Source organism: Nicotiana sylvestris, chromosome 12, assembly GCF_000393655.2.
Source record: "Nicotiana sylvestris chromosome 12, ASM39365v2, whole genome shotgun sequence".
In the NCBI taxonomy this organism is placed as follows: domain Eukaryota; kingdom Viridiplantae; phylum Streptophyta; class Magnoliopsida; order Solanales; family Solanaceae; genus Nicotiana; species Nicotiana sylvestris.
Genome location: NC_091068.1, coordinates 27,355,753 through 27,375,374, shown reverse-complemented (window position 1 = coordinate 27,375,374; position 19,622 = coordinate 27,355,753). Strand labels below are relative to the sequence as shown.

Genomic DNA, 19,622 nt, shown 5'->3' with positions numbered 1-19,622 from the left:
CCGATGGTGGAAAATCCGGGTCGTGACAAGTTGGTATCAGAGCTCTAGGTTACGTAGGTCTCACAATTCATGGACAAGCTCAGTAGAGTCTGAGGGATCGGTACAGAGACGTCTGTATTTATCCCCTAGAGGCTACAGATTTAGGAAAAACTTCACATTTGTTCTTTCTTGTCATGCGGTTTTGTTCTCAATGGTAATTGAATTTCTACTCTGTTCTTTCGCAGATGAACAAGTGCTTCTTCATCCACCGCTCAGCAGCCCGAGCCCCCAGCAGTAGCTCCCACGAGGGGCAAAGGGCGAGACCGAGGCCGTGCTAGAGGTTGAGGTAGGGGCAGAGCTCAGCCCCGAGTAGCAGCCCCAGCGGCGGAGCCTCATGTTGATTTTGATGATGAGGTTCTGACCCCAACAGTTCCGGTTGGCCCAGCTTAGGTTCCAGAGGGGTTTATTGCTACCCCAGTTCTTCAGGATGCGCTAGTCCTACTAGTGGGCCTTATGGAGAGTGTCACCCGGGCAGGTTTGTTTCCTGTAACACCAGCCGTCTCTCAGGCTGGAGGAGGAGCCCAGACTCCTGCTACTCGCACTCCGGAGAAGGTAACTCCCTAGATTCAGACTCCAGCGGTTCAGCCAGTTGGAGCAGTTCAGCCGGGTGTGGTAGCTCAGATCGGTGATGGAGTAGCTATGTCTGCCGATGCTTTATGGAGGCTGGATAGGTTCACCAAGCTCTTCACTACTACTTATAGCGGTGCATATACTGAGGATCCCAGGATTATCTAGACAGCTGCCATGAGGTTCTCAGGAACATGGGGATAGTTGAGACCAATGGGGTTGATTTTGCTATATTTTGTTTGTCTGGATCCGCCAAGACTTGGTGGAGAGATTATTGCTTGGCTAGGCCAGCCGGATCGCTAGCCTTGACTTGAGAGCAGTTTGCACAGCTATTTCTAGAGAAGTTTCTCCCCATTACTCAAAGAGAGGCCTATCGGAGGCAGTTTAAGCGTCTCCAGCAGGGTTCTATGACTGTTACCCAGTATGAGACCAGATTCATCGACTTGGATCGTCATGCTCTTATCATAATTCCTACCGAAAGAGAGCGGGTGAGGAGGTTTATTGACGGTCTTATTCAGCTGATTCGTCTTCAGATGGCTAGGGAGGCTGGGAGTGAGATTACTTTCCAGGAGGCGGCCAATGTGTCCAGGAGAGTGGAGATGGTTCTGTCGTAGGGAGGTGGTCATGGGTCAGATAAGAGGCCCCGTCATTAAGGCAGATTCAGTGGTTCCTTGTCTAGAGGCAGGGATTCACATGGTAGAGGCCATCCTCCTAGGCCCTTTCAGTCAGCACTTCAGGTGTCTCACGGTGCTTCAGGTGGCCGTGGTTCTCACATGCAGTATTCTGATCTGCAGCCCTATAGTGAACCACCAGCTTCTATCAGTGCACCGCTGCACCAGAGTTTTCGGGGTGTTCATTCAGGTCACCAGGGTCAGTCTCAGGTTCCTCAGCCACAACACTCAGGTGGATGCTATGAGTATGGTGAGTACGGTCATATCCGGAGGGCTTGTCCGAGATTGGTGGGTACTCAGTCGCAGCAGCAGGGTTCCCGTGCTATGGTTCAGTCACCAGGTGTTCCACAGCCCGCCCAGCCAGCTAGAGGTGGGGGTAGAGGTGCTAGAGGTAGAGGTAGAAGTGCTAGAGGTGGAGCTCAGACCGCTAGAGGTAGAGGCCAGCCAGCTGCAGGACGTCCCAAAAAGGTAGTCCAGGGTGGTGGGGCCCAACCCTGATGTTATGCTCTTCCAGCCAGGCCCAAGGCTGAGGCTTTAGATGCGGTTATCACATGTACTTTTCTGGTTTGTGATAGAGATGCTTCAGTGTTATTTGATCCAGGGTCTATATACTCGTATGTGTCATCTTATTTTGCACCGTATCTGGTCATTCCTAGTAATTTATTGAGTGTTACTATTTATGTGTCTACACCGGTGGGTGATTCTATTGTGGTAGATCGCGTCCATCGCTCTTGTGTAGTTGTGATTGGGGGTCTTGAGATTCGAGCAGATTTGTTGCTTCTGGACATGGTCGATTTCGATGTTACATTGGGGATGGACTGGTTATCACCTTACCACGCTATCTTGGACAGTCATGCCAAGACTATGACCTTAGATTTACCTGGTTTGCCTCGTTTAGAGTGGAGAGGGACTCCTGGTATCTCTTATGTGAAGGCTCGACGTATGGTCGAGAAGGGGTGTTTGGCCTATTTGGCATATGTTCGTGATTCTAGTGCTGAGGTTCCTTCTATTGATTCTGTGCCTGTTGTTCGTGAGTTTCCTGAGGTATTCCCTTCAGACCTATCGAGTATTCCACCCGACAGGGATATTGACTTTTACATTGATCTGGCTCCGGGTACTCAGCCCATTTCTATCCCGCCATATCGTATGGCCCCGCCGGAGTTGAAAGAGTTGAAGGAGTAGTTGCAAGACTTGCTTGAGAAGGGTTTCATTAAACCCAGTGTTTTGCCTTAGGGTGCGCCAGTGTTGTTTGTTAAGAAGAAGGATGGGCCGGTGAGAATGTGTATTGACTAACGGTAGTTGAACAAGGTTACAATCAAGAATAAGCATCCATTGCCGAGGATTGATGATTTGTTTGATCAGCTTCAGGGTGCCAAGGTATTTTCAAAGATTGATTTGAGATTTGGCTACCATCAGTTGAGGATTAGGGCATCCGATGTCCCTAAGACAGCTTTCCGCACTTGATACGGGCATTATGAGTTCTTGGTTATGTCATTCGGGTTGACAAATGCCCCATCAGCTTTTATGGATTTGATGAACCGAGTGTTCAGGCCTTATTTGGACTCGTTCATGATAGTCTTCATTGATGATATTTTGATTTATTCCCGCAACCGGCAGGAGCACGAGCAACGTCTCAGAGTGGTTCTTCATACTCTGAGGGATAGTCAGTTATATGCTAAGTTCTCGAAGTGTGAGTTCTGGTTGAGTTCAGTTGCATTCTTGGGTCATGTTGTATCAACAGAGGGTATTCAGGTTGATCCGAAGAAGATTGAAGTAGTCAAGAACTGGCCTAGACCAGCATCAGCTACAGAGATTCGGAGTTTCTTGGGATTGGTGATAACTAGGGATTTTGACGCATTTTATATCTCTTCTTGCTTATGCTTTGATTATAAATTCATACAAAATAGTCCCAAAAGGCTCATAAGTTGCGCTTGATTGCAAGTTTGATCAACAAAGTGACAAGATGTCAAATATCAGCTCAAAAGGAGTGAAACTTGCACAAGTACCAAAGACAAGACAAACTCAGGAAAAACAGGCCTAGTGCGGCCGCACTACACTTTGTGTGGTCCACAATAGGGAGATTCAGAGAGTTGGTATTTTAGGCATTAAGGCAATGCGACCGCAGAAGGTTTTGTGCGGTCCGCACTGAAGGCAATGCGGCCGCACTACCATTCTGTGCGGTCCGCAGAGCCAAGGTTCAGAGAGGGTGAAGTTGGAGCTTTCAAGCCTGTGTGGTCCGTAGTCCAGTTTGTGCGAAGCGCACTAGAAGCCTTCGCGGCCGCAGTCCATTCTGTGCGGTCCGCGGAGCCTGAGTTTAGAGAGTCAAATTTTCAAGTTCAAGAGCCTAGTGCGGCCGCACACCATTTTGTGCGGTCCGCACTAACCCCGCAGGGGCATTTTTGTCCAGATTTTCCAGCTTAGTATAAATAGATGCTTTTTCCATTTTTAGGATATCAGATATTGTAATACAGTACTTGCGCTCGTGAGACGACTCTTCTTAGCCATTTTGGGCATTTTTACTTAGTTTTCATCATTGAATCTTTGTATTTAACTTAGCAATTAATTAATATGTGTTTATCTTCATCTATTTCTCTGTTTTTCTCTTCAAGCATGAGTATCTAGACCCATTAGCTAGGGTTGTGGCTCAACCCTAGTGTGGGCAATTGATGGGTGTTGCAATTTAGGGTTAGATTGACTATGGGTGTTGGTTATTTGGGTCAATTTCATGGTTTAATTACTGAATTAGTGGTTGCAAACACTAGTTTATGCTAAGTTGACTTGGGCTCTTCTTGAGAAAGAGAGCCTAAGTCTCCGAGATTGATCCAACAAGGAATTGGGATGGACTCAAGAGAATTGATAGCCCTAATTAAAGGGTTAAATCTCGAGAGAGTAATACCCGACTTGAACCCTAAGTTGCTTGAGCAAATTTGCATATCCATTGGTCTTGAGAAAGTCAATTGGGCAAAATCACTTGAACCACCGAAAGGTGTAGAGTGGGTAGAGTAGTGCAATGGTTATATCATACTCCCCAATCATGTCAATAGAGCCTTAGTTTCAAGTACCCGTCAATTGACCACCTAGGTGGATGCCACTACCCTAGTGCTTTTAGAATATTTGAACAGCCGTAGCATTTAACTCTTAGATTAATTTACAATTTGTAGTTTGTTAAAAGTAGAATTATAAAATAAAACCCCAAAAATTATGAGAAGTGCAATTTGGAACACTACGCAATCCTAGGCTAAATAGACACTCAATTCCAATTCTAGCTCTCTGTGGATATCAATCCCGACCCAAAATCGGGTACAAGCTATTGCGACCCTCTCTCGCTACTTATTAGTAGTGCGGAGTTGGCTGCGATCACTTTTTGGCGCCGTTGCCGGGGAGCTAACGGTTTTGGCTATTTATTTAGTTAGTTTTGTGTATTGTTCTTCTTTCCTTATTTGTTACTTACTTGTTTGTGTCACTACTCAGGTACTAAAATGGCATTGAACAACGCAAATGACCCTCTTGAAAATGTGATTGCGGGGGAGGAGGTAGATGATGTTGAACAAGATGAGGTGCCTCTTGTACCTCAAGGACAACGTAGAGGCCGCAATGCCAATGCTAATCCAAATGACAATATTCCAGACCCTCCTCCGCCACCTCCAAGAGTGGCTCCCAGAGTACCTCCGAACCAGGGTTATGCAAGTGCTATTGTCCCACCCAGAATCCGGGCGGGCAACTTTTAGATAACCAATGTGATGTTGACCTTACTTGAGCAGTGTGGGTACTTCACGGGCACTGCGGATCAAAATGCCTACAAATATCTCAAGGGGTTCGTGGATACATGCTAGGGGAGCAAACAAATGAATGTGTCCGAGGATGCTCATAAGTTGAGACTTTTCCCATTCTCACTTCGGGGGAAGGCATTAGATTGGCTCGAGAGACTTCTCAACCATTCCATCACAACTTGGGATGAGTTGGCGGATAAATTCATTGCTAAATTCTTTTCACCCGGGCATATGGCGGCACTTCGAGATGAGATATTGGCTTTCAAGCAAGAGCCCACAGAACCTTTGCATGAGATTTGAGAGCGGTATAGAACGATGGTGAAGGAATTCCCCAACACTGATATGACCGACGCTATGATCCAACAAACTTTCTACCGGGTCATTAATACAACAAATCAATGCATAGTGAACCAACTTGCCGGAGGCAACTTTATGAAGCTGTCGTATGATGAGTCATGTGATGTACTTGATGAGATGGATGACACTTCTTCTGCATAGAGCCAATGTGCCTCAAGGTGACCCTAAAGTTATTCATTTGTACAAGGAATTACATGACCATGGGAAAGCTATAACGAAGTTGACAACTACTATGAATCAATTGGCTAAGGCACAGTTGCAACAAGTCCAAAAACCTCGCCAAGTGAATGCCATGGAGGGTGTTAATATTCTTGTCAACAAGAGAAGGCAAAGAAGGCAACAAAACCAAGGGAATTCTGAGCAATATGATAATGCATGTGATGTGTTTCAAAATGATGGTTATGATGACCAAAGTGAAGAGGTTCAATAGGTCAAAAACTATCAAGGCCAACGGGGAAACTCTTCCAACCAACAACAGTGGCGACTTCAAGGAAATTGGGGCAACCAACAACAAAACAGTGGTAATTGGGGGAACAACAACCAAAACAACAACTGGGGCAATAAGAACAACAATCAAGGCAACCAAGGGAATTGAAATGGTAATAACAATAATTGGGGTGGCAATAATAATCAAGGAGGATGGAACAATGGAAACCAAGAAAACCGGGGGCAAGGCTTTCAAAGTCCCCCAATGTACCAACAACCGAACAATCCACCACCATTCCATCTCAAGGTCCTAGTTCTTTGGTTAATGATATGGGTAGAATTGAAATGATGCTCCAGCAGATGATGAAAAAGAATGTGGATTCTGATGCACAGTTAGCTTCTCACAACACCTCTATCCGAAACTTGGAAGAGCAATTAGGACAAATTTCTCAGTCATTGAATACTCACCCGAAGGGTGCTCTACCAAGTTATATGGTAGTGAACCCAAAGGGTGGGAACAATCATGTTATGGCGGTTACAACAAGAAGTGAGAGAGGCAGTGATGTGAATTCCTCTAAGCAAAAACAAGTCGTGGATGATGATGTTGAGTTGCAAGATGACGAAGTCCCTTTGGTAGTTGAAGATGTGGTTGATGAAAATGTGAAAAATAAAGTGAGGATTGATATTCAAGAAGTCGAGGTGAAAACTCAAAATGATGTGAACCCATCTAGGGAACACATAATTGACATGCTAGAGCTGGTTGTACCTAAAGCCAAGGCACCTTTGCCAAGGCCACCTCCACCTTATCCTCAAAGGCTCGCGAAGAAAAAGAATGATAATCAGTTTAAAAAGTTCATTGACATGATGAAGAGCTTATGTGTTAATGTGCCTTTGGTGGAGGCACTTGAACAAATGCCGGGCTATGCAAAATTCATGAAAGACTTGGTCATAAAGAAGCGTTCTATGGATTGTGAAACTATAAAGATGACTCACCAAGTTAGTGCTATAGTGCATTCAATGGCCCCGAAGCTTGAAGATCCCGGTGCTTTCACCATTCCTTGCACCATTGGGAGTGCAAATTTTGCCAAGGCTCTATGTGATTTAGGAGATAGTATCAATTTGATGCCTTAATCAGTTTTCAAAACTTTGGGTATTGGGCAACCTAGACCGACTTTCATGAGGTTACAAATGGCGGATCGATCGATGAAGCGACCTTTGGGCATTATTGATGACGTGCTTGTCCGGGTGAACAAATTTATATTGTCGATTGACTTTGTGATTTTGGATTGTAAAGTGGACTATGAGGTCCTTATCATTCTAGGGAGGCCTTTCCTTGTGACGGGGAAGGCATTGGTTGATGTTGAAGCGGGTGAGCTCACTTTCCGAGTGGGAGATGAAAAGGTTGTCTTTCATGTTTGTAAATCTATGAAGCAACCCATTAGCACCGAGGTGTGCTCATTTGTAGACCTTGTCACAACTGTCATTGTGGATGACACCCGTGCTATGATTAACGTAGAGGACCCCCTTGAGGCCGTGCTATTAAATCTTGATGTCAATGATGATGCAAGTAGAGTGGAGTGCGTGAATGCCTTACATAGGATGAGATCTTATTCCTATGAGCCTAGAAAATTGTCTTTGGATCTTGAAAACCAGAAAAATCCACCAACAAAACCATCAATTGAGGAGCCACCGGTGTTGGAGTTGAAACCACTGCCTCCACACCTCAGGTATGAGTTCTTGGGCTCAAATTCTACTTTACCAATTATTCTTTCTTCTTTCCTAACTAACATGCAGGTTGAGGCCACTTTGGCGATGCTTCAGAGGCAAAAAAGGGCAATTGGATGGACTTTGGCTGACATTCGGAGAATAAGCCCCACATTCTGTATGCACAAAATTATCTTGGAGGATGATGCAAAACCTTCCTTGGAGCATCAAAGAAGATTGAACGAGGCAATACAAGAGGTGGTGAAAAAAGAAGTGATCAAGTGGTTGGATGTCGTGGTTGTGTACCCCATTTCCGATAGCTCGTGGACTTTTTCGGTGCAATGTGTACAAAAAAAGGTGGTATGACTATGGTGACAAATGAAAATAATGAACTTATTCCTACTCGAACAGTTACCGGATGAAGGGTATGCATGGACTACCGGAAGCTGAACAAGGTGACCCGCAAGGATCACTTCCCATTGCCATTCCTTGACCAAATGCTTGATCGCCTTGCGAGGCGTGCGTTTTATTACTTTTTGGATGGATACTCGGGGTATAATCAAATCTTAATCACTCAAGAGGACCAGGAGAAGACCACCTTTACCTGTCCATATGGAACCTTCGCTTTCTCTCAGATGTCGTTCGGGTTGTGTAATGTCCCAGCGACATTCCAACGATGCATGATGGCTATTTTCACTGACATGGTGGAAGATATTTTGGAGGTCTTTATGGACGATTTCATTGTGGTTGGAGATTCATTTGAAGAGTGTTTGGGAAATTTGGATAGATTTTTGGCCCGATGTGAAGACAGAAATCTCGTACTTAATTGGGGAAAATGCCACTTCATAGTATAGGAATGCATAGTGTTGGGCCACAAGATTTCAAAGCGTGGGATTGAAGTTGACAAAGCCAAGATAGATGTGATTTCAAGGCTTCCTCCCCCCATTTCCATCAAGGGGGCGAAGAGTTTTCTTGGGCACGCGGTGTTCTACCAGAGGTTTATAAAAGATTTTTCAAAGGTGGTAAACCCCTTGTGCAAGCTACTAGAAAAGGATGCAAAGTTTGTGTTCGATGAGGGATGCATGCAAGCATTTGATATTCTCAAGCTTAAGTTGACCCCTACCCCAATCATTACCGCACCAAATTGGTGCTTGCCTTTCGAGCTCATGTGTGACGCAAGTGACGTTGCGGTTAGGGCTGTCTTGGGTCAAAAGGTTAACACGATATTTCATCCGGTGTACTACGCAAGACCATGAATGAGGCTCAAAGGAACTACACAGTTACCGAAAAAGAGTTGTTGACCATAGTGTTTGCAATGGAAAAGTTCCGACCGTATATTATGGGGGCCAAGGTCATAGTGCACACCGATCATGCCGCCCTTAGGTACTTGATGGAAAAGAAAGACTCCAAGGCAAGATTGATACGATGGGTGTTACTACTTCAAGAGTTTGATCTAGAAATTGTGGACCGAAAAGGTAGTGAGAACCAAGTGGCGCCCACTTGTACCGTTTGGAGGAGGAGGGGAGGCCTTGTGATGGCCTTGATATAAATGATTCATTTCCCGATGAACAACTCCTTGCGGTGTCAATGAATGATATGCCATGGTTTGCCGATGTTGCCAATTACCTTGTGACCGAAATAATCCCGTGTGAGCTCTCTTCTAACCAAAGGTAGAAGCTCAAGCGAGATAGTTTGGATTTCTATTGGGATGAGCCATACTTGTTCAAGATTTGCACGGATGGTGTGATTCATAAATGTATCCCGAAGGAAGAACAATTGAGTATCTTAGAGGCTTGCCATTCTTCAACCTATGGTGGCCATCACGGTGGGGTGAAGACTGCCTCGAAAGTTATTAGTTGTGGATTCTATTGGCCAACCTTGTTCAAAGATGTGAGCGATTTTGTGAAGAGGTGTGACAAATGCCAAAGAGCGGGTGGAATTTCTAAAAGGGATGAGATATCTCTCAATACCATTCTTGAAGTGGATATCTTTGATGTATGAGGCATCGATTTCATGGGTCTATTTGTTAGCTCTTATGGGAATACTTACATTCTTGTGGCGGTCGACTATGTCTCAAAGTGGGTTGAAGCCGTGGCTTTGCCCAACAATGAAGCTCTGAGTGTTGTTGCATTTCTCAAGAAAAGCATTTTTACAAGGTTTGGTACTCCTCGTGCGATTATTAGTGATGGGGGGTATCACTTTTGCAATAGAACTTTCGACACGTTGCTTTCTAAGTACGGTGTCAATCACAAAGTTTCTACCCCTATCATCCTCAAGCAAGTGGTCAAGTGGAAGTCTCCAACAGGGAAATCAAAAGCATATTGTCAAAGACGGTTAATGCAAATAGGACCGATTGGTCGAAGAAGTTGGATGACGCTCTATGGGCTTATAGGACGGCTTTCAAGACTCCGATTAGTATGTCCCCGTATCGATTGGTGTTTGGGAAAGCTTGCCATCTACCGGTTGAGTTAGAGCACAAAGCCATGTGGGCTTTGAGAGAGCTTAATCTTGAGTGGGATTTTGCAGCCAATCTTCGTATGGAGCAGCTCAATGAACTTGATGAATTCAGATTCCATGCCTACTCCAGTTCGTCCTTATATAAGGACAAGATGAAGTACCTTCATGATAAATATTCTCGTGAAAAGGAGTTCAAAGTAGGTGATTTTGTTCTCTTGTTCAACTCCCGGTTACGTTTGTTTCCGGGAAAGCTCAAGTCCAAATGGAGTGGACCTTTTGAAGTGGTATGCATGACCATGTTTGGTGCTCTTGAATTAAAGAACAAAAATGGTGAAGTCTTCAGAGTTTAATGGGCACTGGGTCAAGCATTATCTTGGAAAAATTGATGACAACCACATGGTGGCGCTTCTTCATTTCAAATGATGTAATGGTAACCTGCGTCGTGCCACGACATTAAATCAAGCGCTTCTTGGGAGGAAACCCATGTGTTTTTCTTCTTGTTTTTTTTGATTTTTTTTGTAGTATAGGATTGATTTTTGGGTTAACTAGTTGTGAGATGTTGTAGGGTTGTGTTGATGCAGTGTAAGACATGGTGGAAATATGCACAGGTCTCTGAAGTTGCCAATGCGAACGCACTACATTTTGTGCGGTCCGCACTGGTAAAGAGTGAATCGAGACCTCTCTAAAGTTTTCCAGTGCGGCCGCACTACATTTTGTGCGGTCCGCACTGGACCTCTGCGGCCGCAGTCTATTCTGTGCGGACCACAGAGCATTGCCTTCTCAGGCTTGAACTGTGTAGTGCGGATCGCGGTCCATTTTATGCTGGTCTGCACTGGTTGGTGAGAATGGGCCCTAAGGGCTTTTCTATAAATAGACCCTGAGGGCTTCCTTTCACACTTTTCGCAAATTTGAATCTCAGAGAGTATAAGCATTGTTCACTACCCTTACTTGCTCGTAATTACTTGTTGGAACTTATTTGCTTCAATTCATCTCATAATCTGGTAGCATAATCTTCCTTTTACTTGTTTAATTTTGTCAATTTCATTTAATTTTCAATTTTTAGCTTCTATTTCTTCTTCCTCTCATTTTTTTCTTAATTTCTAAGTTAGGTTAGTTTAAATTTTGATTCATGTGGAATTAGTTAGCATAATGGACTGGGTAATCACTTAGCAACACCTATTAGGTGCAAAAATTGGACTTAAAAGAAAAATTTCATGAACCCTAGCTTAGTGCCACTTCTGGGCACTCTGTGCGGACCGCAATCATTTTTGTGCGGTCCGCGGTGCCCCAGTGCGGTCCGTAGTGCCATTTTGTGCGGACCGCACTGAAAAACTTCTGGGAAGCTGAACTTTGGGCAGTGCGGCCGTACTATATTTTGTGTGGTCCGCACTGGCCCATGTACGGCCGTGCTATTACATCTCATAGTATTATATTATGACAAGATAAGAGTAAGGATAAAAAGGGCGAGTGAGAAGGTAACGAAAATGGATAAGTCCTCAGGATTAAGACCATGAAAACAAGAAGAGCAAATGGTTTCTCTAAATTATACAAAGCTCACTATAGCCTGAATGAACTCAAAGGAGTCTAAGACTAATTGCATTTAGAATGACACCCTGGTAATAGAATGAGGGTGTAATTGTGTTAGATAAAAGATGACGTTTGGGCCTTCGATTGAGTAATGATTCAACGAAGAAAAGAAATGAATCTTATGAATTGGACAGGATTAAAGTACCCACGCAAGGTGAATCACATTGGGATGCTGTGAGGTACGGTTATGAAAGTAGGGTATCGCCCCAGGTGGATCAATCTAATTATTTCAGACTTTCCCCGATAAAACGTGAATCCTAGCAGCAATATTACATAAAAGGTTAAGTTATCAGTGATATATTGTAGATCAATATTGAGGTGAATCAACAATGGATGGACATAAGTTACAAAGTATGAGATAAGATTAGGTCATTCTAAAGATGAACAATAATGAGGAATCATTAAAGGACTTAAATTTTACATATGGAAGGAGCAATGAGAGTAAGCTGTGATTTGGTAGCAGACCTCAGCAATGATAAATTAAAGTAAGAGTTATGGCAGTAAATTCATAAGGATGGTTAAACGGACCTATGCGATGAGATATAACAATATTCGTGAATTCAACCAAGTACCGAGTAAAGAACTTCAGTATACTCATAAATGCCCAAGGGGACATCTTACCAAGCTCTACCTATGAAGCCTAGAGATTGGGCACACTTACAAGATAAAAACTATACAGGCTGCATGATGAAAGGTAGCAACAATTACAAGATTGGAAGGATTCCTGCTACAAATTGAGGTGTGAGAAGGAGGCCTAAGGGGGGATGCCCTAGACTTTGGACTTATTCACAGAACAATCTCCTAGATGGCAAGGGAAGTTCTAAAGTATTCGTAAGATATAAGTTAAGAAAATGATAAGAGCATTAGTCAACATTCGAGGACGAATGTTCCAAAGGGGGGAATGATGTTACACCCCGCAATATTACGTCCCGCAGTATTATATTATGACAATGTTACTCTATGCAGTAATATATTACAATAATGTTACGTCCAGCAGTATTAAGTTACGACAGTGTTCTACCCAGCAATATTACATTATGGTGATGTTACGCTTCGTAGTAATAAGTTACGACAATATTGCACCTTGTAGTATTGTACGTTGAATTTGTCATAAGGTAATTGACATCAGTCCAAAGAAAATATTATTTGGAGATTATAAGGATTGTAAGTGATGAATAAATTCGTGAACGTGAGAGGGAAAGCAAGTCGAAGAGAATGAATTTCGTTGAAATTTGGTATTTTAGGATAAAATAAGGCTCAAGCTAAAATACTCGATATTTATGGACTAGTACCATACAAGGTACCACATGACCATAATAGTAAGGCGTATAAGGTATGTGAGAAGTGAGTAATATTTTAAATAAATGGGAATAATTCTCAAATTTTTGGGTAGTTGGTTAATTACCGGGTAATGGGACATTACCCGATTAACTAATAAGTGGATAAAATTTAATTAACTAACCACCCCACCCACGTGGCACAAGGCCACTAAGCAAGGAGAATGACTCATAACAATGGTACATGGGTGTCTACACCAAGAAATAAATAAGGTTTAATTATTAAGATAAGACTTTAAAGTCTTATCTCAATTGTAGGAATCTGGACAACCTTGAAATATGATACAACAATTTGGTATCAATCCATTTTAAAAAGCTACGAACAGTAACAACTCCAACGAGACTTCAAACGTTGGAAAGAACAAAGCTAAGAATTAGATTACATCTCATTATATTTTTGGTCTTAAAGCCAAAAAATGCTAGAAGCAGAAGGAAATTTCGTTCCGATTTCAAAATCCAAGTATAAATTCTGTTCAAGAATTTTACAGAAGCAGATTCATTCAAATAATTCAAGAAACAAGTATGTTAAGGCTAAGCTCTTCCTTCATTTTGCATGATCTCTTCATTACACAAGTTTGGTAACAAGTCATAAAGAAAAATTCATATTCCGGAATTTGCGTATATTTTGATGTCACGCAAGTTACGCATATTTTTCTAGTTTTGTAAGTTACAATATTCTCCTTATCGGGACTTTATATTCAATTGAGTATTTTCCTCTTCCAGTCAAGAGAGCAGAGAGTTTATATATACAGTATTAAAAGTATTTTCATTATCATCGAGCTATAATTAATGGACAAGCCCCTATTGGGCAACCTCTGATCAGATGGTAAGTTATATGACGATCCTACTGTGGTCGAGCGCATATGAGCGAGCCCAGTTGGTCGAGATACAGAGCCTAGTATGGCCAAATGCTTATGAGCGAGCCTACTATGGCAGAGCAGATATATATGTATACCGAGCCTTATAGGGCCAGACAACTATTTTACTTACTATATTGAGAGAATTGAGTCATTATCAGTAGGTAAGCATATCTTTAGATTATCTTTGACTTCCAGCTATTTGCAGTTATTATATTATCAGTTTAGTTTCATCTTTCAGTATATTGCCTTACATGCTCAGTACATTATTTCGTACTGACGTCTCTTTTCTGGGGGCGCTGCATTTCATGCATGCAGGTTAGACAGACAGACGAGTAAGCCTCTTCAATAAGTGTTGCCCGAGTTTAGCTTGCTCGGTAAGCTCCATGCCTTTTGGAGTTTCCAGGTCTAGAGCCTTATGTATATCTTGTATATATACGTATATATGTCATGAGTAGGTCGGAGAGCCATTCCGATCACAATATATCCATTAGTAGAGGCTTGTAGACATATCTTGTCAGTTAGTGCAGTATGTTGGGATTTCAGGCCTTGTTTGTATATTTGGTTGGTTTGTCAGCTGTAATAAATATGACGGCCTTGTCGGCCAAGTTTTATATTGATATTTAGTGAGCATTCGTTGTCGTCTTGCAATGTGGCCCATGGCCAAAGTTATGACATCATATGTTCAGAGTCCCTTAGTTGCAAGTTGGTACGCAAGGATAGGTGAGTGATAATAGGCTAAATTGTTTAATATAGCCTATGTTTTAGCTCAACTTAAGGATGGTTTACTATTGTAAATGTTCAAATAATGCAAAAAATTGGCTCTAATCATGACTTTAATGTCTCACAGGAGTTCAATAAACAAATGAGGATTTATGATGGTAATCAAGTGAAAAATGGAGTCAAATGACGAAAAGTTGAGCAGCAACATCTTAACAAGAGAAAACCCCACTAGCGCGGGTCATGCTCTGGTCGTGCGCTCCCGCGCTAGTTCAGTGATTTGAACAGAAAGAAACTCGATATGCGCGTGATGTGCGCTGGTCATGCGCTCCCGCGCTAGTCATGTCCGGAAAAGCAATTATTGAGGGGTAAATTGGTCAATTTGGGAGTAATCCACTAAACTACCATAAAGCAAAAGCTCCATTATTAGATGAATTAGATTTTAGAGGAAGAAATAATTTTAGAGAGAGAAAGTGAAGAGAAGACTCAATCTTGAAGTGAAGAAAAGAAGAGGATTACAATCTTGAAGCAAGAACTAAAAGAGTTTTTCTAAACTTTCTTCTTGTATTTACTTATATTATATTTAAAACTTTTATTGTTGATTTTTGTATGATTATGAGTAGCTAAAAACTCTAGTATTCTTGGGTCATGGATGTTAGATAATTATGTTATTTGAAGCTTAGATTGAAGATATTGAATTTATTGTTATGGGTTGTTTATTTGATTCTGCTTCTAATTATTTTACTGCGTAGCTAACAGTGAAATATTATTTACGAATCTTGAATTAAACTTGACAAAGAAAATTCTTGGTTGCATATAGAATCAAATAGAACAAGTTTTGAATCTTCGGGCATCGGGTAAAGAATTCGCAATTAAGATAGACATATACTTAATTGCCTTGTTTGGTTGAAAAATAGGAGTTGTAAATGCATTCTTGCTAATATTAATACCATAGACATATAGGTATTAGTTTAACTTGAATAGATGCATAAGAACTCGAAAGATTCTTATGAATATTATTAACCCTATAATCAATAACCCGGATAATTCAATAAATCCATTTTAAGCTAAAATAGTAGCATAATTTCTAGCAAGTCCATGACCCGGGAATATATTTATCCAAATTGTTATAAACATATTGTGAAATTGGTGTAGTAATTTCGTGTTGAATTATTGTGCAATTATTAAGTAAGTTGTAAATTGGTTCTTTAAATATTTTGTAATAATATAGCATAAATTGATAATTGTTTGAGTTTGCATCAGTTGATAAGTTAATCACAAGTCCTTGTGGGAACGATACTTTACTTATTACTATATTAATTGTCGATCGCGTACACTTGCGTGAGTGTTTTGGTCGCAACAGTGAGGCACTAGGTACCGGTCTCGCCCCCCAAGTTCGGGGCGTGACACGCACTACCGTTTTGTGAGGTTCACACTCTCAAGATATAGAGGGTAGGTATTCTGAACCCCACCCCTATGCGGACCGCATGGCCATTTTGTGTGGTCTGCACTGGCCCCTGTGCGGCCACACCCCATTTTGTGCGGTCCGCACTAGGTAGTTTCTATGAACTTTTGCAACTCTATTTCCCTGGTCTACAACACTAATTTCAATTGCTTCTTAATTGCTGCAATGATACTAACAAGTTTATATGATTGTGCTTGAATATCATGGTTAAACAATGAGGAAAAGGCTCGAAACAACCCGGCAGAGGTGTATCCTCCAGGGGTGGGAAGCAGAAAATGGTACGACTCACTGCCCAAGCGAGGCAAAACATTAAGAATATGAGAAAGACCATAAAAGCAGCTGATAGGGCCTGTGACATGTCGGGGAGTGAGTACGAGCCCTCCCAAGAAATTTCTTCGGATTCTATACTTGAATACATCCCTGACTGGCCGGAGCGGCATAAACTGAGAGACACTCCTCCACCATCACCCACTTCCCAAGTACCAACACATGTTTCTTCTGGGTTGTCTGAAGGCTCAGTAGCTGGTAGTGGGGAATATTCCACCTCCCCCATAGTTTCATTATCCGGGGAGGGTGCAGGAGGAGGTGAGGAGGATATACAGGGAGATAAGGAAGTAGAAGAATGGGGTGTGCCTCAGGTGGGAGGCGTTGCTAGAACTAGGAACCCCGAATCTTGGGAGGATAGATTTGTAGGTGAGGTAGCATACCATAAGTTTCGGGAGTGGTGGCCAGTGAGAAAATTGATTCCGGAGAGGAGCTTCATAGATAGAGACCTACTATCCCATAACCGCGATGTGCAGAGACAGTTTAGGACTAGAGTGGGCTGGGAGCACTTCATGTATAACTGTGTGGACGCCAACGAACACTTGGTCAAGGAATTTTATTGCAATGTAGCCCACATAAAAAATGGCTCCAAAGTGACCAAGGTTCGGAACTTAAAAGTGTTGTTTGATGGGAAGTCGATCAATGAATACCTAGGCTTCAATGAGGAGGATGAGACTTTGTACATGGCAAAGATGGAAATGGGCGAGGAGGTCCGTCCATGTCTAGCACAATACCTGGCAATCCCAGGTATCGTCCCCGACTGGTTGACTGCTAGAGTCAAGATACTGAGAAGGAGCTTGAACTTTGAAGCAAGGGGATGGGAGACCTTTGTTTGCAGTCGGTTAGACCCTACTACTCATGGCAACACCTTACCTCTCCACCGGGCTGTATTAGTGGCTTCTATTATGGCAAGGTATCCCATCAACGTGGGGAATGTTATGTCCAGAATTATTACTATTGTGGGCATGAAGCATGACCGGAACTATGCTTTCCCCAGTTTCCTCACAATGTACTTCCGGGACCTGAATGTGGACAAGAGGCCCTATGACATCAAGGTCAAGGTGAGGGCCCCGTTTTCCTGGTACAACATGCAGGGGGATGATAACCCCAAAAGAAAGAACTTCAAATGTACCGCTACTGCTTCAACTGGCCAGTCTGAAGAGCCAGTTATGGTAGTGGATCCTACTAAGCCTACCTCCACTTCTACAAACATCCCTCCCGGTCCTTCCACATCCACAACCACTCCTGCCGGTCCATACATCTCAGCAGGCCCGGAGATTCCATATTCCCAGGAACATCCTATTACTGCTCACCGACTGAGCCAGACAATTCTTAGCATAAACAACTGGATGCAGATTGCCTCATCCAAGTTTTCCACACTCACCACTGTGGTAGAGGCTCAGTCATCACCTCAACCAGCACAGGTTCCACAATCGATAGAAGATGCGCTTAAGGAGATACTTGACAACCAAAAGAAGATCCTCGACACTCAGGCAGTGCTCTTAAAGGTAGTTGATTCACATAGCAAGGCTCTCAAGGAGCTTGCTCGGGAGCACAAGAAGCTGAGGAAGACACGAGCCTCCAAAGAGACTGTGAAGGTGTTGAGAGCTGATGTAGACAGACTGAAGGCGGATCACCTACCTTTAGATTTATTGTTCCAGGACCCAGCACTAGCAGTTCATCCAGAGCCGGAGTAGCCACAGAGGCCTCCCAAGAGGAAGAGGATAATCCCTTGAGCTGATGATGCAGTCATCCAGCTGGCTGACCCACAAGAGACCTCTTCCAGTCAGCCACAGAGTGCACTACCTACAGAGCCTGTCCAGGTCCAGGCCCAGGTCCCAGTAGCAGCGCAACAGGCCACAGGGGGCTAGTCTGAGGTCCCCGAGCACACAAAGGACCCAAGGACCACACATGAGCCTATGCAGACAGACGGGCCATAAGGAGTTTTCGATATCCTTTTTCCTCTTACCTTTTTGATACTTTATTTAGACTAGTTGGCATTGGGGATAATGCTAGCTTTCATTTGAAGAGTAGGCCCTACTATTCATTTGGATGATTGTATATATTTGATATATTTTTATGCTTTCTTTATTTTTTATCTTTGGACTGTATATAATTTTGATATTTTGTTACATTTATCGTACTTTTATTTTACTTTGGGTCTGTATATAAAGTTATGCTACATTGTACATATTCATCCCAATCTATTATATATTCGACAAATCCCCTCTTGTATATATTCATTCTATTTTCCGCAAATATTTTGTTTTTAGCTTCTTATTTGTGATTCATAGCTTCTTGTTTTCAAAGTTTGCAATAAGCCTTTCGTTTTTTTAATGCCACGGTTCTTTCCAAAGGTGGAGTGTTGTATGAACCGTGTGGCTCTTCCCAATGATGGATGGCGTGACAACCTTCTTAAGGGTTTTAGTCCGTTTTTTTTCTTTTCATTTTAGTAGATTGGTAGTTAAGGGTACCTCAAGCAAAGCTTCACTTGGGCCTAGCACATTTGCCTTAGATCTCATTGTCAAAAACAAACTGTTGTGTTTAGGATGGTGAAAGTCGTGACCTTAAGACTCTTTGTTGGCCGATAATTATCAAGTGGTTTTTCGGGACCATTGTGTGCTCAAATCGTATATAAGGTCGTTGTGGGCCTCCGACTCTATGTCTTTAGCAATCCCTTAGCTTATGTGGTGAGTAATTGCAATTGCAAGTCCAAGTCCCGAGCTATTGGTCTAGAACTTGCCCTGAATGTTTGTTGAGGTAAAATCATAAGTGAATTTTGACTTGAGACATGATTATAGGCTCTCCTTGATCCAAATTATTGTTTGAACAATTCCATAGCCTACGAATGATATGATCCCTAGTCAACCCTTTTGAGCCTTAGATCTCTTTCTTTCAAGAACCATGATACAAGCCTATACCCATTCTAAAAGATACCCTCTCTTAGCACCCGATCTTTCCTTTAACACATGGAAAAAGTATAAGTTTGGGGGGAGAGATGAGGATTGCAACAAAGTGGTAAAAGGGCACAAAAACGAAAAAAAAGAAAGGCAATGAAAAAGAAAAAAAAAGTAAAAAGACAAAAAGAATGTTCAAAGTGAAAAAGAATAAAAAGGGATTCAAGAAAAAGCAAAGAATGAAAGGTGTGGAAAGTTGAAAAAGGAGAAAAGGTTTGAAATGCATAAGAAAGAGTGACAATGTGTCTCTCTAACCCCTTAGAAAGAAGTGAAATGACTCAAAGAGTCAAGTGAATTGTGCCAAATGAACCAAAAGAAGTGCTTAAGGGAAGATAGAACCTACTTAGACCAAAACATATCCTACCCTGAACCAAAAGCCTTCAT

General features: G+C 42.4%; 1 long non-coding RNA gene across 1 annotated transcript; it reads left to right on the top strand.

The window, feature by feature from the left end:
* Nucleotides 1–13,370: 13,370 nt before the first annotated feature.
* LOC138884339 (uncharacterized) lies at nt 13,371–14,672 on the top strand. The gene is made up of 3 exons (XR_011404514.1): nt 13,371–13,435; nt 14,091–14,149; nt 14,623–14,672. It is a non-coding gene; the product is annotated as an uncharacterized lncRNA (long non-coding RNA).
* Nucleotides 14,673–19,622: the final 4,950 nt, after the last annotated feature.